Source organism: Bos grunniens, chromosome 17, assembly GCF_055505025.1.
Source record: "Bos grunniens cultivar Pamir isolate PY7600 chromosome 17, Bosgru_T2T1.0, whole genome shotgun sequence".
NCBI lineage: Eukaryota > Metazoa > Chordata > Mammalia > Artiodactyla > Bovidae > Bos > Bos grunniens.
Window position 1 is genome coordinate 10,562,173 of NC_141181.1, and position 24,622 is coordinate 10,586,794.

The window sequence follows — 24,622 nt, forward strand, 5'->3', positions numbered from 1 at the left end:
AATAGGCTCATCAGTACCATCCTTCTGGACTCAATATATATGCATTTTAAAAAGAGATTATTTTAAAAAGACATACTATAAACCAAGGACAAAATACACAGCAAGCAGTCACAGAGGCTAACTCACCATATACTACACATACACCCCCACACAGCCCTACCTTCTTCAGTGACAGTCTAGTTTCTAAAGGAGACAGAGAAAAATATCCCCTGTTCTTTAATAAGGGCAAGAGACCCACACAAGAGGGCGGCCTCTTTCTCCTCTATGTGAGCAAAAGGAAAGCCACTCCCTGCAATATTTTACCAGCAGCTTACCAAGGAAAAGGCCAATGATGTCACTGTTTCCAAAAAGAGCCCTCTCTCTTTAGGATAACATGGTCCTGGGGTCCCTTCCTACAGCCAGAGTCCCTGCCCGCTGAGACCAGAGGCCATGCCCCTGGTTGACATCAGTCTCAACGCTAAGCTATCACCATGTACAAAGCAGCCAGAGGAATGGAATGCATCCTAATTTTCTAGGAGAAATCAAATGGAAAGTGATGCCATGAACACAGAACATCCAGACCAAGTTTATCACAAGAGTTCGCTATGTAACAAAAAAAAAATTAGTAAGGAAAAATATGACATTGTGCTCTACTTAAAATAACAAGGACTTCTAATATCACAGTTCAATAGTATAACTGCTTGTATTTTATCATGACTGCTTGGGAACGTTTTAAAGCTATCACTTTGAACGGATTTTAACATTCCTTCAGGGACCTTGTTCTGTTAAATCTAACAAAAGAATGTACAACTGGACTGTGTAGCAAAATCACTATCTTTATTTGTGTTTTTCCCTTTTATTTAACTTGATGTGAAACAAATGAAACATTAACACCCTATTTCACTCGTGTGCAACAGTGAAAATTTACCAATCCTGTTTCTCTCTATACAGAGACAGGCTAAAGAATAACTTGTATACAATATACAACTTGCATCATATTAAATATAAACAGCTATTAAGGAATGACAATAGAAAGTCAGCCAAAAGAAATAAAGCACTAACCACAGTCTGAACTTTTCTGTCCATCTGGGGGCAGTTTGGAACCTTGAATGCTGTCCCAAACTATGCCCTAACTCCTTCTAGACCTGTCTTCATACTCTGAAGATTTATCAGTTCAACTCAGGCCAAAACAACTTTCTAACTCTCGCCACCTGAGAGTTCTGATTTTGACTGTGTTCATCAGAGGTAAAGAATCCTGGCAGCAATCTGTGAGGAGCTGAGATGGGAGATGGTGACATTTGGTCCAAAGTTACAGAAGGCTGTTTCCACTTTCATCTGTGGCTCAGGAACAGGCCTGCCATCAGAGGCCCTTGATTCTCATCTTCTCCTCTGCGTCTTTCCTGATATCATCCAACCTCTGAACCTCAAAGGCTTCCAATATGCAAGGAGCCAGACAGAAATCTACTCAGCAAGTATGAATCCAAGACCTCAGAGCCAGATAGAGCTCTCGACACTAGTGAGGGACCAAAATCAGACACTGCCCTCAAGGGGCTCACCATCCTGGAACAGGAGCAAGGTGAGTGGCAGGACATCTTCAGGAATGTCTAGGCTTTATTAGCACCGGTCACAGCAGGTGAATGGAAGCCCCAAGCACAAAACAATGTCAATGTTACATCATCTCTGTCCAACTCATTCATTTCTCTACTTCAACTTCAAAGGAGGTGTCAAGAGGAAGGGCTCTCACTCATAGGAATAATTCAGTGGTGGAAGGTTGAGGATTCCTTTTGAAGGTCTTTATGAACCTCAGATTAAAAACAGCATATATTATTGGACTAGGCTTAATGCTTGGGACTAAGGTAGTTTATGCACTCCTATAGATAAGAGAATTGGGATCAGTATCTCTTATCTCAATAGAAGGAGACATAAGTATAATTAATATTTGCAAAGTATCTGATAGTGATAGTCAGGTCAGGAGCTTTTATGAGACCCTGAGAGATGAGATGGCAACCCACCCCAGTATTCTTGCCTGGAAAATTCCATGGACAGGGGAGGCTGGTGGGCTGCAGTCGATGGGGTCACAAAGAGAGATGAGAGGCTTTACTCCAAACCTCCTTCAAAGTAGGAACCGTACTGGCATGCCGTAACCATCCTCTTGACCTTGTATTTTCTCTCCTCCAGATTTAATTTTTTTTTAATTTATTTGGGGGCACCGGGTCTTAGCTGCAGCATGCAGGGTCTAGCTCCCCAAACAGGGATCAAATCCGGACCCCCTGCATGGGGAGCACGGAGTAGTAGCCACTGGACCACCATGGAGGTCCCCGTATCTAAATTTTTGATGAACATGAATACGACATGAGCATCACGGAAATAATTTGTTTCCAAAGGGGGCAGGAAACACTCTTTAAATAGGATTTCCTCACTATTTATTCACTAATACTGCTAATACACAGAGAAGAAAAATGAGCTCAATGGAGACTCAACACTACAAATGAGCTTCATGAAACCAACAGACTATCCGAGTGGGCGCGTGGGTCTTGTCTCCTCGTCTGTAGAGGAAGAGGACTGGGCACTCCTTCCCACTCCACAAGAGTCAGGAGAGCAGGACTCGCCCTCCAGCATTCTACAGGGAAACTGAGATTCACTAAACCGAAGATCAGACAAACCCCGAAACTCTTAAAATCAATTCCAATGTCTTCATCAACACTGTCTCCGACTTTGCCATCTGGCTTTGGGCAAAATTCTTAATCTTCTGGGCAGCAAGTTCCTCCCCAGTGAACCAGGAGAAAATTTATTTCAGGGTAAACACATGCAGAACACCAGCACCAAAAAGAATGAACATGCACCTAGAAACCATTAAAAAGAACACATTTGAATCAGTTCTAATGAGATGGATGAAACTGGAACCTATTATACAGAGTGAAGTAAGCCAGAAAGAAAAACACCAATACAGTATACTAACGCATATATATGGAATTTAGAAAGATGGAAACAATAAACCTGTGTACAAGACAGCAAAAGAGACACCGATGTATAGATCAGTCTTATGGACTCTGTGGGAGAGGGAGAGGGTGGGGAGATTTGGGAAAATAGCATTGAAACATGTATAATATCATGTATGAAACGAGTCGCCAGTCCAGGTTCGATGCACGGTACTGGATGCTTGGGGCTGGTGCACTGCGACCACCCAGAGGGAGGGGAGGGGAGGGAGGAGGGTGGAGGGTTCAGGATGGGGAACACGGGTATACCTGTGGCGGATTCATTTCGATATTTGGCAAAACTAATACAATATTGTAAAGTTTAAAAATAAAATAAAATTTTTAAAAAAAATTAAAAAAAAAAAAAGAATACATAAAGAGAAAAGGATAGAAAGAAAGGGAACAGCTATTTGTGAAGAAAATTAAATAGCAGTACAGTTTTGGAGAGTAAGATAAGCAGCAAATTTTAACAAGGGTCCAAACTGGCATTGACAGTAAAGCATGCATTTCACAAAACAAGCAAAGTTTTTTCCTTTGAGGAGAGAAATGCTTTGTCGATCATCGATAAGACATGGAAGCTGAAAATGGCAACATCAGTCTGTCAGCACCGTTCAAACCCAGTGCGCCCTTTGGATCCTGAACAATGGCATTACTCTCGAGATTCTGCTTTGTCTAAATAGCAAACAATAGCAAAATCCTTTTCATTTTATGCAATACAAATTGAATCCCACAGCCACTGTTTCAGATCATCTGAAAATGACTTCCTTTCCTGTGACTTTAAATAGCTTAAAGGAAGCTTTTATCACCTTCATGGGAAATTTTTAAATTTCCTGAAGTGTGCTTTGGAGATATAATCCCCTCCCCCAAGCCTTTATACAAGATAGCACCACAAATAAGGCTTGTGAAATACATACTATACCAACGGCAATCATGTTTGCTCTTCTAGAAAACTAAAGGTCTCAGAGACAGTGTGAAACTGGAGGCCACATGGCTTTCCAGGCTAGGGCCCTGGGGAAAGAAACTTGTTAACACATCCAAACCCAGGTTCCTGTACTGCAAAATAGTATCTACTACAAGAGTAACCACCAAACAGGACTGTTGTGAGAAGTAAATGCTAATTAACATAAAGGTTTGTCCCCTTACACTGGGGTTAAAAAATAAATTTTAAAACCTTACTGACTGCTGCCACAAATACAACCACCACCACTATTATTATCAAGACTTCTAGGAAACTTAAACTTTGTGTTAGTACATCTCAGATGTTTACCAAGAGCTAAACTTATAAACACATTATAAGGCAAATGAAAATAAAATCTAATACTTCTAATTTGAGAGACTGTAGTAATCTACCCATTGCTGTTTCAAACTTTAGATATTTTACGTGCACCTTCATCTAACCAACTAAGATATACAAAGGGCTTCCCAGGTGGCTCAGTGGTAAAAAAAAAAAAAAAAAATCCATCTGCCAAGCAAGTTCAATCCCTGGGTCAGGAAGATCCTCTGGAGAAGGAAATGGCAACCCCCTCCAGTATTCTTCCCTGGAAAATCCCATGGACACAGGAGCCTGTTAGGCTACGGTTGATGGGGTAGCGAAGAGTCGTACACGACTGAGCAACTGAAGAGCAGCAGCAGTGGATAAAAATGCATTATCACACGTTATTTACAGGAGCCAAGACATGGAAACGACCTAAATGTCCATCGACAGATACAGACGGATAAAGATGCAGCACATTTACACTACAGAATATCACTCAGATGCTAAAAAGAAATAAAGACTGCCATTTACAGCAAGATGGATGGACCGAGAGGTTATCATGTAAATGAAGCCCAACTGAGAAAGACAAATATATCACTTACACATGGAACCAAAAAGACACGAATTTATTTACAAAACAGAAACAGACTTACAAACACAGAAAACAAAGTTATGGCTACCAAAGAAGAAGGGGATGGCATAAATTAGCAGTATGGGATTAATAGATACATACTACTATACTTAAAATAGAAAACCAACAAAGGTTTACTGTACGGTATTCAATATCCTGTAATAAACCGTCATGGAAAAGAATCTGATATAACTGAATCACTTTGCTGTGTACCTGAAACACACTGTAAAACTGTATTTCAATTTTAAAAATTTAATGGATATTCACATACACACAAAAAATAGGTTGGGAGTGAATAAAGAACCATCTCTGATCCCTCCTGTTTAGTTACATCTAAAGAGTGATTAGATTACACACACACACACCATGTAAGCCCACAGAGCTGGATGTGCATTCATTCCACTCCATTCCATCTTTTCTTCCTAATATAAACTCTGGGTTTGGGTTCACAGGCATTAACCATGCCACAGTCTAGCAGGCTTTGCTCCAACGTGCCCTCCCACACCTTCCAAAGGTCAAATGCTCACCAGTGCACTAGCTCCCACCATGGAACCCAGTCCTCTCCACTCTCCCCACCACCACCCCGGCCAGCTATGCTCTCACCAGACATTACACTGAGGAAGTGCCTTTAACTCGAAACTCTACTTAGAGCTTTAAAGCTTTGGGAAAAGAAAGCTTCGAAGTCACAAAATGTGAAGGTCTTTACAAAATTGCCTCTTTGTCTCTGGACAAAGAGCACTTATAAAAACCACTTTGTTTGACAAGTGTCAAGATAAATCAGTCCCCGAGACACTGTCAAAAGGCACTGGACCATCCCAGAACAACAAAAACCTGTTAACTCTGGTTAAGCGATACATCCAGTGTGTGGATGCGGGACTGCTCCTTACCAGGTTAATTTGCAAGCCTTTCAGCCATTAAGACAGAGCAGTCAATTCTACAAGATTTCAGAGTTCACATCATAAACATTTAACCATCTCAACTCCCCTAGACTACTAAGAAAACAGTCCAAATAGGTCACTTACCTACTTTCAAATTCTTGTTTTAGATACTAAGCAACACACACAATAAAACAGAGACAAGGAAAGTATTTCCAGAGACCATCACACAATTTCAAAAGAAAATAATTTGGACAACTTTTCTAGGTGTTTACAGGATTTCTCAAATGGTTTCAAAATTAAAATTAAGCCAGGAATACAGAAAATCAGAAGTTTTTAAAATCTGCCCTCGGTTCTCTTCAAGAATTTTGTTTGTTTAAAAAGGAAAAAAGAACATAAAATTATTCAATCCTTCTGCCAGATGAATTACACTCACAAAGATCAGTTGTGTTTTTTTTAATAATACCTTCTCCAAAACTAAACAAGAACACTATGAGCATCAGAAATCTAAACAACGCCAGAAAAATCACTATTTAACTTGCAAAAAGTTTCCTTGGACTCTAACAAGATGTTATAAACCTTAACTACTTTCAGCTTTCCCACAGTGATGGCAAGTGTCTGAGCTACTCCAGAGCTCAGAGATTAAATGCTGCTCAGCACAGACAAGCACACAGCACAGCAGAGAATCAACAACTTTGACTTTGTATCCAGAGGAGCTGTGCAGACCGGAGTCTTTGTTTCCACCCTTTCATCTCTCCCATCCTTCTCTATTTTGGTTAAAATGAATCAACCAAGCAATGGGAAAAAAAAGAGAAGCCACTCTTATCTTGACTCGATAATCTCACAGAGCCCTTTGCCACAAACCCTTCAATTCAGTTCAGTCGCTCAGTCGTGTCCGACTCTGCGACGCCATGAATCACAGCACACCAGGCCTCCCTGTCCATCATCAACTCCTGGAGTTCACCCAGACTCATGTACATCAAGTCGGTGATGCCATCCAGCCATCTCATCCTCTGTCATCCCCTTCTCCTCCTGCCCGCAATCCCTCCCAGCATCAGGGTCTTTTCCAATGAGTCAACTCTTCGCATGAGGTGGCCAAAGTATTGGAGTTTCAGCCTCAGCACCAGTCCTTCCAATGAACACCCAGGACTGATCTCCTTTAGGATGGATTGGTTGGATCTCCTTGCAGTCCAAGGGACTCTCAAGAGTCTTCTCCAGCACCACAGTTCAAAACCATCAATTCTTCAGTGCTCAGCTTTCTTCACAGTCCAACTCTCACATCCATACATGACCACTGGAAAAACCATAGCTTTGACTAGACGGACCTTTGTTGGCAAAGTAATGTCTCTGCTTTTCAATATGCTATCTAGCTTGGTCATAACTTTCCTTCCAAGGAGTAAGCGTCTTTTAATTTCATGGCTGCAATCACCATACATACCCTTAGGCCCAGAAAAACCAGATCTAGTAAAGATACTTCCCAAGATGCACGTTCCCAACAAGAACCTACTGTAATAGCACAGGGAACTATACTCAATATTCTTTAATAACCTATGAGGGAAAAGAATCTAAAATATATATATATATATAATATATATATATATACACGTATAACTGAAACACTTTGCTGTACATCTAAAACTAACAACTTTGTAAATCAACTACAACAAAAATAAAATTTTTTTAAAAAGAACTTAGAAAGCTTCTGAAAATGCATATATTCTTGCACACTGAACAGAGCTTTTTTCTACGGTCTGCACATCTCTCGTTAGGACCCATGGCGTTCTGGTGAGGCAGATCATCACTGGTCGCCTGCTTCTTCTCCCCACTGGTAGGCATGGGATTCAGGCTGGCCAAGGTGTCCCACCACACTGAGTGACGGCTCCAGGCTAGACAAGTGACCAAGGAGAGACAGGGCCTTCAGGGAAGGAAACCACATGTTCAGGTTCACCTAGGACAAGATCAGTTTATGCCTGTTGGACTGGCAGAATTTTATGCCCAAAAGCATCCTGATAGAGACAATACATGGTCTCTCTCAACCTCAGTGCAAGTAGCTCTGAGCTAGAAAGCTCTTGCGGCGGGGGCGGGGAAAGCAGGGGCAGTAGCCCCTGTGCATCAAAGCCTATTCCAGCCTCAGTGCATCGTTGGCCTCTACATATTAGATGCCAGCAGCCATCTGTGCCAATTATGACAACAAAAATGTCTCCAGGGCATCACAAAACCATCTGTTTGAGAACAACCGCCCTAAGGAAAAGGAGGCATTGTTCTCTGGAACCCCGGGAACAATGAGAAAGACAAGCAGGGGCTTCCCTGGTGGCCCAGTGATTAAGAATTCGCCCCGCCTTGCAATGCAAGGGACACAGGTTCTATCCCTGGTCCCAGAAGATCCCACATGCCACAGGGCAGCTAAGCCCATGTAACATAACTACTGAACCCACATGCTCCAACTACTGAAGCCGTGAGCCTATAGCCTGTGCTCCACAACGAGAGAAGCCACCACAAGAAGCCTGAGCACTCCAAGAAGAGTGGCCTGCACTCGCCTCACCCAGAGAGAGCCTGCGTGCGACCATGAAGACTGATCACAGCCAACAAAGAAAGAAATCCCTTTTAAAAAGTAACCTTAAGTACGGAGCAAGTAACCCTAAGCTATCACCACTTTAGGGAAAGAGCACCCACTGGGGTCAAGCCAACTGCAGCAAGTGCTAAGATGCAAAAAGAGAGACCAGATGACATTGCTTGAACCCTTGGCTGCCTATGTATCTAAAGCAGGCCCACTCCTGAGACTTGGCTCACATGAGCCAGAAAGTCTTTTTTTGCCTCAACTAGTTTTAGTTGGATTTCTCTCACTTGCTACTGAAGGCAATGCATGAGGATACACAGCATGTTTTATGCCAAAATTCTGAACTGTCAAGAAGAGGAAAAAAAATTAATGGGAACCCTAACCTACTGCTTTCCACAAGAACAGGCCACCAACTCTAGCTCTAGGCACACTGCCTCTAGCACATTGCCTCTAGCACAGGCAATGAACTTCACCAAGTCCTAGAAGCCCTCCCACTGAAGAACCTGAAAGTCTCCAGTTTCCCAACTTTGATGGTACCCGGTGCACAGAGTCTATTCATCTGGGGCCTGAGGGAAGGGGATGGCCATGAATTGTTTCTTAAACTAGTTCGAACCTAACTAAGCAGTTAACTAGAAAAGAAATGTTCCAATCACTGATACTGACTACAACCTTTAATTCTTACAGGTTCTCTTCTGAACCTGAAATCCTAGAATCTCTTCTCCAATGTGGCCAAGAGAAATTTCTTCTCTGCAGACATTCAAAGAGAACCAGCATGACTCCACTGCGATCACACCGAAACATCAGCAGTGGTCCTCAGTGAAAAAGAAAAAAAAAGTCAGTGGCCTCTCCACTGACTGCTTACGTCTTTTGTCACCGGAATGTTATTGACCAGAGATATATCAATAGTCACTTACACAACAAATCACCAGCCACAGGCATTCGTTTCTGCAACAATTTTCCATCATACCCAGTTCAAAGAGACAAAACTTTTACAAGTTGTCTATTATTGATTAAGCAGAAAAAGAATGTGCTGGGGAAAAATTAACACAATTCATTACTGAAATCATCTTGCTGTCTACTTCAGAGAACATAAATCCATCAGGTCGTCATTTCCTCAATGTCCTGACACAAACCTACAAACGGAGCTGGGTCTGCACCCATCATTTCCACCCCTTCTGTTACTGAAGTAGACGCGTCCCCCCTTCACCTGGAATCTGAATCCCAACCTCTATACTGTTCAGAAGCGCTGTATTTGCTGGACTATCCCCTGAACCTTCCATCTCCTCTTCTCTGTTGAACACTTAAATTGGCATGTTCAAATCCCATCCATGGGAACTTCCTTGGTAGTCCAGTGGCTAAGACTCCACGCTCCAAATCCAGAGGGCCTAGGTTCGGTCCCTGGTCAGGGAACTAGACCCCATATACCACAACTAAAAAGATTCTGCATGCTGCAACTAAGACGCAACACAGCAAAAATAAAAATAAACCTAAAAAAAAAAAAAATGCTGTTGTTTTCTTAAAAGTTTTTATTGGAGTACAGTTGTTGATTTACAGTGTTGTGCTGGTTTGAGAAAAGTGAATCAGCTATACATGCATCTACTCTTTTTCAGATTCTATTTCCATACAGGTGATTACAGAGTTCCCCACACTATACTGCAGTCATTGTTACTTAGCCATCTCATATATAGGAGCGTCAACGACCGCTGTTCTTGCTAACACAGTGTCACCTGGGCCCCTGGGACCTGACCTCTCCGCAGCATGGCCCTGTCTACTCCCTCCTACTTTCTAAAACTATCTTTCTGCTCATGCAATCCTGTCTGGGTTTTTCCACCCGCTGCCTCCCTCTCAATAGCTACTATTCCCAAATGTCTTTCTCAGCCTCTTCTACCCACTCCTTAGAAATCCCATTCTCAAGACTCCCCTGGTGGTCCAGTGGCTAAGACTCTGAGCTCCCAATGCAGGGGCTCTGGGTTCAATCCCTGGTCAGGGAACTAGATCCCACATGCCACAACTAAGACCTAACGCAGCCAAACAAAAATTTTTTTTTAAGTTCCATTCTCTAGGACCTGCCCTGAGCCACCCTGCCTCTTCCTCCACATTTTCTCTCCAGCAGGTTGGTGATCCAGTTGCCCAGTGTCATTTCCTATCTGGATGCTATGTCTTCAGTCTCTTCAGCTGTGAACCCTGTTCTGCAATCAGTTCAGTCGCTCAGTCATGTCTGATGCTTTGTGACCCTATGGGTTGCAGCACGCCAGGCATCCTGTCCATCACCAACTCCCGGAGTTCACTCAAACTCATGTCCATCAAGTCAGTGAAGCCATCCAACCATCTCATCCTCTGTCGTCTCCTTCTTCTCCCGCCTTCAATCTTTCCCAGCATCAGGATCTTCTCCAATGAGTCAGTTCCTCACATCAGGTGACCAAAGTATTGGAGTTTTAGCTTCAACATCAGTACTTCCGATGAATATTCATGACTGATTTCCTTTAGGATGGACTGGTTGGACAGCCTTGCAGTTCAAGGGACTCTTCAATAGTCTTCTCCAACACCACAGTTCAAAAGCATCAATTCTTCGGCGTTCAGCTTTCCTTATAGTCCAACTCTAACATGACTACTGGAAAAACCATAGCTTTGACTAAACGGACCTTTGTTGGCAGAGTAATGTCTGTGCTTTTTAATATGCTGTCTAGGTTGGTCATAACTTTTCTTCCAAGGAGTAAGTGTCTTTTAATTTCAAGGCTGCAGTCACCATCTGCAGTGATTTTGGAGCACAAAAAAGTAAAGTCTCTCACTGTTTCCACTGTTTCCCCACCTATTTGCCATGAAGTGATGGGACAGGATGCCATGATCTTAGTTTTCTGAATGTTGAGTTTTAAGCCAACTTTTTCACTCTCTTCTTTCACTTTCATCAAGAGGCTCTTTAGTTCTTCTTCACTTTCTGCCATAAGGGTGGTGTCATCTGCATATCTGAGGTTATTGATATTTGTCACCTTGCCCAGAAATCTTGATTCCAGCTTGTGCTTCATCGAGTCCGGCGTTTCTCATGATGTACTCTGCATATAAGTTAAATAATCAGGGTGACAATATACAGCCTTGTTGATCTCCTTTCCCAATTTGCAACCAGTCTGTTGTTCCATGTCCATTTCTAACTGTTGCTTCCTGACCTGCATACAGGTTTCTCAAGAGGCAGGTCAGGTGCTCTGGTATTCCCATCTCTTTAAGAATTTTCCAGAGTTCGTTGCGGTCCACACAGTCAAAGGCTTTGGCGTAGTCAATAAAGCAGAAGTAAATGTTCTGCAATACGCACTCATAAAAGAAATAAATACCTCCAAGCACAGCCAGAGGAGAACCCGGAAGCACCTCCGCCTCCGCAGCCCGAACCACGAACACCTCCTCGTTCCCACCAAACCCGTTCCTCTGGCTGGCCCACTTCAGCACACGGCTCTCACTGCCCAGGCCAGGCAGCCAGGAGTCATCTCCAATGCATCCTCCCTCAGCCCCCCAACCCAAGCACCCACCAAAGCCCCAGAATCCTGGCTCCTTAACAGCCTGCCTCGTCCACCAAAGTCTCCGGCCTGGATGAGTAAGTGCCCACCCTCCAGGCCTGCAGTCCTCAAATCCATTCTTCCGGTTGCAGGCTTCCTAAACTTTTCTAAGATGCAACTCAGATGTGGCCAATCCCCTGCTCAAAATATCACCATAGCTTTCCACCGTCCTTTGGATAAGGGGTCTGAAGTCCCCAACCTGCTTCACCAGACCCTTCCCCCCTTGCCCCTGCACCGTAGCCCCCTCTTCCTGCTCCCAAGCCCACAGAAGACCTCCTCCAGCCCCACCTCCAGGCCCCACCCCATCCGCGCTGGTCCGGTAGCCACACCCATGTGCTCGCTGTTGCCTCCAGGCCACCCGCCTGCATTTCACTACTCTGGGAACATCCTTCTTCCCTATCCTTCTTCCCTACCCACAGCACAGACCTCCTTATGGTCTCAGCGTAGAAGTTACCAACTTCTTTCTTGTTTGTTTTTTTTTAGGCTGCACCTTGCATATGTAGGATCTTAGCTCTCCAAGCAGGGACCAATGTCATATCCCCCTGCAGTGGAAGACCAGAGTCTTAACCACTGGACCACTAAGGAAGTCTCTGAGAAGTTTCTAATTTCTTCAAGTCTTCCTTGATCCCCTCAACCAATTAGTCCTATTAACTATGGCTACAGTACCCCATTCTCCATTCTCACTCAACAGTGTGATGATACTGCTTAATTAATCTATCTCCCCCATGAGAAGGCTAACTTCTGCATAGATCTACCAGGTCTCTTTATTGCTATGAAAGTGAAAGTGAAGTCGCTCAGTCGTGTCCAACTCTGCAACCGGTGGACTGTAGCCTACCAGGCTCCTCCATCCATGGGATTCTCCAGGCAAGAATACTGGAGTGGGTTGCCATTTCCTTCTCCAGGGGATCTTCCCGACCCAGAGATCGAACTCCGGTCTCCCGCATTGCAGGCAGACGCTTTACCCTCTGAGCCACCAAGGAAGCCCCTAACCCTCTAGCAACTAACCCCACAACAGGTTGAGTTCAGTGGCTTCAGATGACACCCCTCTTCCACTGTCATAAATGAGATTATTATAGTAATAACTAAATAGTAAACAGATTTTTAAATTTTTTCCCTAGGCTTTGAAAACATATATAGGGCTCACTATGGACCAGGCCATCTTTTTAAGCGCTTTACAAATAATTAATTTAATCTTAGCAACATTCAGGGAGATAAAATTACTATCCACATTTGACAGAGGAGGACATTAAGGCACAAAGAAGTTAAGCAAAGTCACCCAAGGTCACACAGTAAACGGATCTGACTTCAAACATCATGATTGTTAACATTTTGGCTGGGCTGCCTTTGACCTGCATTTCACAAAAGAAAAACAAAACTATCTGTCAGAGTGATAGAAGTACTACCTGCCAGGTTCTCAAATATAAGAAATGACGTGTCGATGACACTCCACTCCCTTGTACTTTGTTGGCTTTGTTTCCAAAACTTTCAAGCTAGGATCTTCAGTAATATGCTGGATTTCAACAACCTGTTACAGAAGGTTTCTCCTGCTGAATAAATGAGAGGCCTGTATCAGCCCTGCATTTCAAAACATCGTGAGCCTCAAAGACAGAAGAGAACATGTGCTCACAGACGATTTCCACGGTTACTACGGGTAAAGCCACAACCGTATTCAAGTTCAGCCAAAGAAAGTCGTCTTCCGACAATGATAATGATGGTGGGGAGCAGAGGGATGATGGTGATGACGACAGTACCTACCACGGGCCAGGCAGAGCTCTAAGACCTTTCATAAGTAACATGAGGATTAAATATCACTATCCCTTGAGGTAGAGTTCTTGGAATCTCCATTTTACTAACAAACAGAAAATCAGCCACTGAGGGTTTCACTAACTTGCCCAAGGTCACCTAATCAGTGGTAGAGCTAACTTTACAGTCAGAATTTTTTTTAAATCACATTCTTAATGAGAATCCAAAATATATCCAGCATTCAGGCCAGAGGTGACCTGAATCACTAGGGCCAAACTGATTCTTCCTCCAGTCACATACCCAATCGTGACTCAACCGCTACCAGAAGGTGATGGAACCTCGGAGCAAAGGGCAGACAGTGCCGGTGGGTGAACCAGGTGACGAGGAAGGAAAACTCACACTCCCCGTTGAAATATTAAGTGACACAAGACTAACATCTTCCTCAGAAAGCACAGGAAGGAAATTCTAGTCTGACCAGGGAGGCAGGCCTAGCAGCAGCATTGCAGCAGCAATCCCAGCAGATCTTGGGGCTTAAAGAGATGCCTGCTCTTAAAATGTCAAGTGTCAGGGGTTTTTTTCAGTGTGCCTGTTTATTTAAAGAGAAGGATATCAAAGCTTTCTAATTAGAAAAGCATCCCCCTGGCAAGTCTATAAATTATGTCCCTACATTTCCTACATTAGGGTAATTAAATAAAAGCCTGTTTGCACAGAGGCCTATCAAAATACCAACCAATCCCTGCCTTAAAAATCATGTTCATCTGACCTAACCAGACTGACAGTTTCCAGAGTGCTTTAAAGAGCACTGTGTTCATGAAGATGATCATTTTTTTTTTCACATGCTAATACTGAAAATCTAATTTCAGTGAGGCAAAAAGGCCCTTGAAGATTTTGTGTGACTCAGGCCAGTTATTTTTTCCAATCCTGAAATTTAAACTGATTTGTTCTGATTGCCCATGCCAAGCTGGTAACATTAAATATCAAACAGAAATTTTATTAAGTATCTTTAAAATTCATGAATTCTTTATCTACTGGTTATTAGAGTTAGTGTTTGGATTGTCTTAGTTTATTTGGCTGCACTGGGTCTTAGTCACGGCATGCAGGATCTTTAGTTGCAGCATGTGGGATCTTAGTTCCCTGACCAGGGATTGAACCCAGGCCCCCTGCATTAGGAGCACAGAGTCCCACCACTAGACCACCAAGGAAGTCCCCAGAGATAGTATTTCAAAGTTTATAAAACTAACAACAGGGCTTTCATACTGAATAAATTCTCCAAATATATTGTCTCACAATCCAAAAACTGCATGTAAATAAGGTACACCATAAAACACCTTAGAGTATCTGCTGCTGCTGCTGCTAAGTGGCTTCAGTCGTGTCCGACTCTGTGCGACCCCAGAGACGGCAGCCCATCAGGCTCCACCATCCCTGGGATTCTCCAGGCAAGAACACTGGAGTGGGTTGCCATTTCCTTCTCCAATGCATGAAAGTGAAAAGTGAAAGTGAAGTCGCTCAGTCGTGTCCGACTCTTAGCGACCCCACGGACTGCAGTCTACCAGGCTCCTCCGTCCATGGGATTTTCCAGGCAAGAGTACTGGAGTAGGGTGCCATTGCCTTCTCCGTAGAGTATCTACATAACATCAATTAACCAAGTCTTTTTAAATACCACTTGTAGGAAAAAGGTCAAACTCAATGAAATGGAGCTACATGTATCCACGTGGATAAATCTCACAAATAGGATGTCAAGGGGAAAAAAGTTGCAGAAGAACCTATGTGGGCTTCCTGGGTGGTGCAGTGGTAAAGAATTCACCTGCCAATGTAGGAAATGAAAAAGACGCAGGTTCAATTCCTGGGTCAGGAAGATCCCTGGAGAAGGAAATAGCAACTCATTTCAGTATTCTTGCTGGGAGAATTCCATGGACAGAGGAGCCTGGCGGGCTACAGTCCACAGGGTTGCAAAGAGTCGGCCACAACTGAGCACACGTGAACACATGTCATATGAATCCATTATATGATGTCTAAAAACACGCAAAACACACTATCTTTTATTTAGGAATGTGTGCAAATGTATTAACACATTATTAACAGGAAAGGTATTAATACATCTTTTGTTACCAGAACATTATTGATCGGAAACATACCAATATCACTTGTATAACAAATCGATGGCCACAGGCATTAGTTTCCACAAAAATTCTCCAGTCAATAATGAGTTAAAATACCTGGGAATAATGTATGCCAGATTTGAGATAGTTGCACCTCTTCAGGGAAAGGGTGCCATTGGGAAGAGGCAGACAGGAAGCTTTTATTTCAAAGCTGAAAGGCAAATACAGAGAGGTTTAGGATGAGACTCTCTGTATCATTTTACAGTTCTAAACTGACCCAACATTTTTGCAAAGGAAAAAGCCTAATACTAAAATATAAGAACAAAGGACTTCCCTGACAGTCCAGTGATTAGGACTCCACACTTCCAACTGCTAAGGGTTCAATCCCTGGTCAGGGAACTAAGATCCTGCAAGCCCAGTGGTGTGGCCAAACAATATATATACACACACATAAATACATATACATATATACATATATGTGTGCTGTGCTTAGTCGCTCAGTCATGTCCAACTCTTTTCAACCCCATGGGCTGCAGCCCACCAGGCTCCTCTGTCCATGGGGATTCTCCAGGCAAGAATACTAGAGGGGGTTGCCATGCCCTCCTCCAGGGGATCTTCCTAACCCAGGGATCAAACCCAGGTCTCTCACATTGCAGGCGGATTCTTTACCATCTGAGCTACCAGGGAAGCCCATATACGTATATACACACACATATATATACGTATATACATATATATGTAACAAAATTAAAATTTACTCTTCAGGAAAAGAGACACTAAGAGAAGGGAAGAGATGGAGATTAAGAGGCAGGAAGAGAGACATCTGCAACTAGCAACTGATCCTAAATCAACCCAATCTCTGAATATCTACACTTACTACACAAATTAACAATCAGTTTTACTTACAGTAGCCATCCCAGGTGGCCTTAAATTTTAAAACATGGTCCTTGACCTGAGCTAATAAAGCACAGTCTCCTAACTGGATCGTGAAATGTATAACATTTGCCAGATGAGCAGGTCTTACTGTAGTAACTTCTCCTAACGGAAGACCACAGGTACACCCCTTTAGAGAGACAGCTTACTATTGTGGTTAAGGGTTTTGGAATCCAACAAATGTGGGTTCACATTCCAGCTCCACCACTGACAAACCACGTGACTGGAACAAGCTGTTAAGCTTGCTAAATTCAGTTTCTAAATCTGTAACAGGGTAAATAAAACATACCTCATTGAGGAAGTTTTCACAATAAATAAGAGGATTTACCACAAAGTAAACCAAACTGTTTAAGAAAGCCTTCCTCAGCGATCAATACAACGAAATAGAGGAAAACAACAGAATGGGAAAGACTAGAGATCTCTTCAAGAAAATTAAGAGATACCAAGGGGACATTTCATGCAAAGATGGGCTCGATAAAGGACAGAAATGGTATGGACCTAACAGAAGCAGAAGATATTAAGAAGAGGTGGCAAGAATATACAGAAGAACTGTACAAAAAAGATCTTCACGACCCAGATAATCATGATGGTGTGATCACTGACCTAGAGCCAGACATCCTGGAATGTGAATTCAAGTGGGCCTTACAAAGCATCACTATGAACAAAGCTAGTGGAGGTGATGGAATTCCATTTGAGCTATTTCAAATCCTGAAAGATAATGCTGTGAAAGTGCTGCAGTCAATATGCCAGCAAATTTGGAAAACTCAGCAGTGGCCACAGGACTGGAAAAGGTCAGTTTTCATTCCAATCCCAAAGAAAGGCAATGCCAAAGAATGTTCAAACTACCACACAATTGCACTCACGCTAGTAAAGTAAAGTAATGCTCAAAATTCTCCAAGCCAGGCTTCAGCAATATGTGAACCGTAAACTTCCAGATGTTCAAGCTGGTTTTAGAAAAGGCAGAGGAACCAGAGATCAAATTGCCAACATCCGTTGGATCATGGAAAAAGCAAGAGAGTTCCAGAAAAACATCTATTTCTGCTTTATTGACTATGCCAAAGCCTTTGACTGTGTGGATCACAATAAACTGTGGAAAATTCTGAAAGAGATGGGAATACCAGACCATCTGACCTGCCTCTTGAGAAACCTGTATGCAGGTCAGGAAGCAACAGCTAGAACTGGACATGGAACAACAGACTGCTTCCAAATAGGAAAAGGAGTACGTCAAGGCTGTATATTGTCACCCTGCTTATTTAACTTATATGCAGAAACCTTGCTTATTTAACATCATGAGAAACGCTGGGCTGGAAGAAGCACAAGCTGGAATCAAGATTGCAGGGAGAAATATCAATAACCTTAGATATGCAGATGACACCACCCTTATGGCAGAAAGTGAAGAGGAACTCAAAAGCCTCTTGATGAAAGTGAAAGAGGAGAGTGAAAAAGTTGGCTTAAAGCTCAACACTCAGAAAACTAAGATCACGGCATCTGGTCCCATCACTTCATAGCAAATAGGTGGGCAAACAGTGGAAACAGTGTCAGACTTTATTTGGGGGGGCTCCAAAATTACTGCAGATGGTGACTGCAGCCATGAAATTAAATTACTCCTTGGAAGGAAAGTTATGACCAACCTAGACAGCACATTCAAAAGTAGAGACATTACTTTGCCAACAAAGGTCTGTCTAGTCAAGGCTATGGTTTTTCCAGTGGTCATGTATGGATGTGAGAGTTGGACTGTGAAGAAAGCTGAGCACTGAAGAATTGATGCTTTTCAACTGTGGTGCTGGAGAAGACTCTTAAGAGTCCCTTGGACTGCAAGGAGATCCAAGCAGTCCATTCTAAAGGAAATCAGTCCTGGGTATTCTTTGGAAGGAATGATGCTGAAGCTGAAACTCCAGTACTTTGGCCACCTCATGAGAAGAGTTGACTCATTGGAAAAGACCCTGATGCTGGGAGGGATTGGGGGCAGGAGGAGAAGGGGACGACAGAGGATGAGATGGCTGGATGGCATCACTGACTCGATGGACATGAGTCTGAGTGAACTCCGGGAGTTGGTGATGGACAGGGAGGCCTGGCGCTGCGATTCATGGGGTCGAAAAGAATCGGACACGACTGAGTGACTGAACTGAAACCAAACTGTAAATGCTTAATAAAGGTTAGCTACCATTGTTAAAATCATTTAAATGACATTCATTTCAAATAACAGTTTTTGATTGAAGTTGTAAACTGCCTGTTAGTCTCTGATAGGTAATTCCGTTAAAGTAACCTAGTAACCGCAACTACTGGAGCTGGCGCGCCTGCCATCTGGGCTCCACAATAAGAGAAGCCAGCGCCATAAGCCCACGCGTCGCAATAGAGAAACTGTGCAGAAACGAAGACCCAGCGCAGTCAAAAATACACAATCTTAAAAAAAAAAAAACAAACAGGAACCAAGCAAAAAACATCCAAGACAGTCAATCAGAATCTACAAATATCTAAACACTCTCCTACAATTCCTGAAGAAAGCCAACTTGACAAGTTTTCTTTAAACAATTTGTAGAAAAATCAAAGGCAATACAAGATAATACTGAATCCCAAAAGGCAGTGCATTCATAGCTACATTTCTATCATTAAACTTTTAAAAAGTGACAACAGACACCACATGATATTAACTATGGTCAGACGTAAAGTGACAGTGTGAGTCACTTAGTCATGTCTGACTCTTTGTGACCCTACGGACTGTGTAGCCCACCAGCCTCCTCTATCCATGGAATTCTCTAGGCAAGAATACTGGAGTGGGTAGCCATTCCCTTCTCCAGGGGAATCTTCCTGACCCAGGGATTGAACCTGGGTCTCCCGCATTGCAGGCAGATTCTTCACACTCTGAGCCACCAGGGAAGCCCCACGGTCAGAGGTAAACACTCGGACCTATTCACGACTACACACAGTCAGCAATCATTTAAGCACAACTTACAGTACCTAGAGGACTACACAATACTTGTATCTCCTTCATAATTCTTGCTTCTCGACCTCTTCCCCAAAAAATAAAATCAAAAGGTAATAAATAGCTACTGGAGTCAGAATTTAAAACAGCTTCTTTGGAAATCTGTCCAGGGGACTTGGAGTATCGTTTGGCAGAAAATAGGTTATGTAACAACTCCTCCAGACTGTCTCTGGCTGCCCTGTATAATCTTGGTGGATTTCCCACAGCAAACACAAACACTAGCCACTAAATTATTAGGGTTTCCTGCATGTTAGACACTAAGATGAATATCCTCTAAAAACACCGTTGTGATTTTCAAGAATTTGCGGGCTCCAACCTCTGACGATGTTATCCTTTCTTCTCAAGCAGAGCTCTTCCTGCCCTCTTGGGCTCTGTCTTGGGCCCTCTGCCATCAATCCCCTGGATGGCAGGCCTGGGGCTGCCTGCCTGAGCCTTAGTTGCAGACAACTGGGCTAGATCACCAACATTCTTAGTGACACCTTCCACATCACCCTCAGGCCTTTCTGACACTGCTGCTGAGTCACTTCAGTTGTTTCCGACTCTGTGCGACCCCATAGACGGCAGCCGACCAGGCTCCCCCGTCCCTGGGATTCTCCAGGCAAGAACACTGGAGTGGGTTGCCACCTCCTTCTCCAATGCATGAAAGTGAAAAGTGAAAGTGAAGTCGCTCAGTCATGTCCGACCCTCAGGGACCCCATGGACTGCAGCCTTCCAGGCTCCTCCATCTATGGGATTTTCCAGGCAAGAGTACTGGAGTGGGGTGCCTTTGCCTTCTCCGAGGCCTTTCTGAATCAGAAACAAATTCTGGGACATACTCTCCCAAGACACCGCTTAGCTTTGATTCATCCACTCACAACCTGCCAGACTTCTTAGCATCCTGAGCTCCATTCAAACTTTGGAAGCCTTACCAGCCTTAGACCACTTAGTCTTTCTTCTTGGTCACTGGTCACAATGATTTGGACGAATACATTTTTAGGGATAACAGGCACTAAAGATTAGACCCTCATCTTTGGGCCAGAGCAGCCATTTTGTGGGGCAAGAAAACAGCCTGCATACTAAAATGAATACCTGTACCCACGCACCTATGGACACCTTATCTTTGACAAAGTAGGCAAGAATATACAATGGAGAAAAGACAATCTCTTTAACAAGTGGTGCTGGGAAAACTGGTCAACCACTTGTAAAAGAATGAAACTAGAACACTTTCTAACACCATACACAAAAATAAACTCAAAATGGATTAAAGATCTAAACATAAGACCAGAAACTATAAAACTCCTAGAGGAGAACATAGGCAAAACACTCTCCGACATACATCACAGCAGGATCCTTCTATGACCCACCTCCCAGAGTATTGGAAATAAAAGCAAAAATAAACAAATGGGACCTAATTAAAATTAAAAGCTTCTGCACAACAAAGGATACTATAAGCAAAGTGAAAAGACAGCCTTCAGAATGGGAGAAAATAATAGCAAATGAAGCAACTGACAAACAACTAATCTCAAAAATATACAACTCCTGCAGCTCAATTCCAGAAAAATAAACGACCCAGTTAAAAAATGGGCCAAAGAACTAAACAGACATTTCTCCAAAGAAGACATACAGATGGCTAACAAACACATGAAAAGATGCCCAACATCACTCATTATCAGAGAAATGCAAATCAAAACCACAATGAGGTACCATTTCACGCCAGTCAGAATGGCTGCGATCCAAAAGTCTACAAGCAGTAAATGCTGGAGAGGGTGTGGAGAAAAGGGAACCCTCTTACACTGTTGGTGGGAATGCAAACTAGTACAGCCACTATGGAGAACAGTGTGGAGATTCCTTAAAAATCTGGAAATAGAACTGCCATATGACCCAGCAATCCCACTGCTGGGCATACACACTGAGGAAACCAGAATTGAAAGAGACATGTGTACCCCAATGTTCATCGCAGCACTGTTTATAATAGCCAGGACATGGAAGCAACCTAGATGTCCATCAGATGAATGGATAAGATGAATGGATGAGCAGATGAATGGATAAGAAAGCTGTGGTACATATACACAATGGAGTATTACTCAGCCATTAAAAAGAATACATTTGAATCAGTTCTAATGAGGTGGATGAAACTGGAGCCTATTATACAGAGTGAAGTAAGCCAGAAAGAGAAACACCAATACAGTATACTAACGCATATATATGGAATTTAGAAAGATGGTAACGATAACCCTATATGCGAGACAGCAAAAGAGACACAGATGTATAGAACAGTCTTTTGGACTCTGTGGGAGAGGGTAAGGGTGGGATGATTTGGGAGAATTGCATTGAAACATGTATATTATCATATGTGAAACGAATCGCCAGTCCAGGTTCCATGCATAATACAGGACGCTTGGGGCTGGTGCACTGGGATGACCCAGAGGGAGGGTATGGGGAGGGAGATGGGAGGGGGGGTTCAGGATGGGGAACATGTGTACACCCGTGGCAGATTCATGTCAATGTATGGCAAAACCAATACAATATTTTAAAGTAATTAGCCTCCAATTAAATAAATTTATATTTTAAAAAATGTATACCTGCAAATTAGACAATACATCATAATTGTTCACGTTTGAGTGCTTGTTTGAAACACTCTCCATTTTCTTTTTTCTTTTCACTTTCTGACCATACCTTGCAGCATGTGGGATCTTAGTGCACTGACCAGGGGTTGAACCTGTGAACCCGGCAGTGTAAGCACAGAGTCTTAACCACCGGACTGCCGGGGAAGTCTCATCATTTCCATTTTATGGATGACAACACAGATACAGAAAAGCTAACCAACATGACTAAGGTCCCAGGGTGAATAAGTGGTAGCGCCTTGGCTGTGCTCTTAATCTCCTATACGATACTCTCTCACCAGCTATATTAAAAATTAAAACACAAAAATGTCCTCCTCTGCCTTCTGCCTCTTCTGGAAGTCAATGATGCTCTCTGGTCCCCCCACCAAAAAACAGAGTGAAGAGGAGGTAGTCAAAGAAAGTTCAGTAGAAGGTAGCAAATGGGAGGGCAGGGAAAAAGCAGTTCGGCAGGAAGACCCAGAGCAGCAGATGACTCACTGACCAGGCAGACATTCCACACAAGCAGGGCTGGCTGGTGGAGGGTGCTGAATATTAATAGGAACTAATCTAAATGGAGACAAGGACCACCTTTGCAGTGAGTAAAGTACTGAAAACCTTTAAAGCCTGTCTGGGTCCACATTCCAGGTCAAGACTGGTAGGAATTTTTTTCGTGGCAAGTCTACCCTAGCACTAGAGACCAGGTCAGTAGTAAAACCCCAAGTGAGAGTTTAAGACTCACCCCCAAGTGATGCCCTGAACTGTAGGGGATCCACAGTAGTTCCTTTGGGGCAAAGAATACAGATGAGTATCCTCCATTCAAAGTAAAATTGTATTTAATTTATTAACTTTTTAAATAGCATTTTACTTCCAGGCCTCTCTAAATTCTACTTAATCAGAGCATCAGCCCACAATTTACAGTTATCCCACTTCATCAAAATCAGGATGTTGGAAATTCCCTGGTGGTCCAGCAGTTAGGAGTCCACACTTTCAAAGCTTAGTTAGGATCCAGGTTCAATAGCTGGTTGGGGAACTAAAATTCTGCAAGACATGTACTCTGCTGTGCTTAGTCACTCAGTCGTATCTGATTCTTTGCAACCCCCATGGACTGTAGCCCGCCAGGCTCCTCGGTCCATGTGGAATCTCCAGGCAAGAATACTGGACTGGGTTGCCATGTCCTCCTCCAGGGGGTCTTCCCAACCCAGGAATTGAACTGGGATCTCCTGCATTGCAGGTGGATTTTTTACCAGCTGAGCTACCAGGGAAGCCCATAAGCCATGAGGAGCAGCCAAAAAAACCCAAAAAACAAAAAAAGTTAGAGTACTAAGTAGCAGAAAACCCAACTGAAACTGGCTTGCCATTTTGTTAGACTTCCCCTGTAGCTTAGTCGGTAAAGAATCTGCCTGTGGTCCAAAGACCCAGGTTCGATCCCTAGGTTGGGAAGATCCTCTGGAGAAGGAAATGGCAACCCACTTCAGTATTCTTGCCTGGAGAATCCCATGGACAGAGGAGCCTGGCGGCCTCAGTCCATGTGATCGCAAGAGTCAGACATGACTTAACAACTAAAGAACCAGAAAGCCAGGCACAGAACCATCTGTGGCTCTCATTACAGCATCAAAACTCCAGATTCAGTTACCACTCCTTATCTTAGTTCTCCTCGCCCTCCTGAGATGGCGGGAACAGCTCCAGGCAATACAGACACACATCGCAGAAGGCAAGAACCCTTCATATGAGTCTCCTCTCTCAGAAAAGAAGACCTTTTCCAGTGTCTGCAGCAGACTTCCTATCAGGTCTCCCCGGTCAGAAGTGAGATACCAATCATTCATTCATCTAATTACCAGCCCAGAAAACAGGTGGACCATGCTGAGTTGTTAAGAGTTCAGCACTTCTCAACCCTAACCGTGCGTGTTCACAGCTCCCTGCTGCTGCTGCTAAGTTGCCTCAGTCGTGTACAGCTCTGTGAGACCCCATAGACAGCAGCCCACCAGGCTCCCCCATCCCTGGATACTCCAGGCAAGAACACTAGAGCAGGTTGCCATTTCCTTCTCCAATGCGGGGAAAGTGAAAAGTGAAAGTGAAGTCACTCAGTCGTGTCGGACTCTTCATGACCCCATGGACTGCAGCCTACCAGGTGATCCTAATGGTCAACCAGGATTAGGATTGAGAACCACTGAGTCAGGCTAACCAGAATCATCCCTAAGCACCTTTCTATAAGTCATTTGGGAAATAGCGTAGACATCTGAACAAAATTTGGCTTGTCAGAGGAAAAAAATGTTAGCTGGGCAAACCATAACACCTACACAACCGCTTCACACTTGTGTTTTCAAAACACTTGCACATGTGGGTCAAGCTCAAGGCTATAGGCAACAACCCCGTTTTACAAATGAGACTAAGGCTCAAGTTTACTAAATGAAATTCTTTTAAGTCCTCCAAATCTCCTTATGCTTCCATGCAATAGGAACCTGAGAAAC

At 43.4% G+C, this 24,622-nt stretch overlaps 1 protein-coding gene across 16 annotated transcripts in view; it reads right to left on the bottom strand.

Annotated features, from left to right (window-relative positions):
* Positions 1–24,622, bottom strand: part of ARHGAP10 (Rho GTPase activating protein 10) — a 376,372-nt gene that overhangs the window by 346,631 nt on the left and 5,119 nt on the right. For 3 of the 16 annotated variants that reach the window (XM_086346461.1, XM_086346462.1, XM_086346458.1), the window contains exon 2: positions 15,774–15,867. The exons of the other annotated variants lie outside the window; for them this stretch is intronic. The gene's annotated coding sequence lies outside the window, so the exon portion shown is untranslated. The remainder of the gene's footprint in view (positions 1–15,773; positions 15,868–24,622) is intronic. 16 annotated transcript variants of the gene reach the window in all.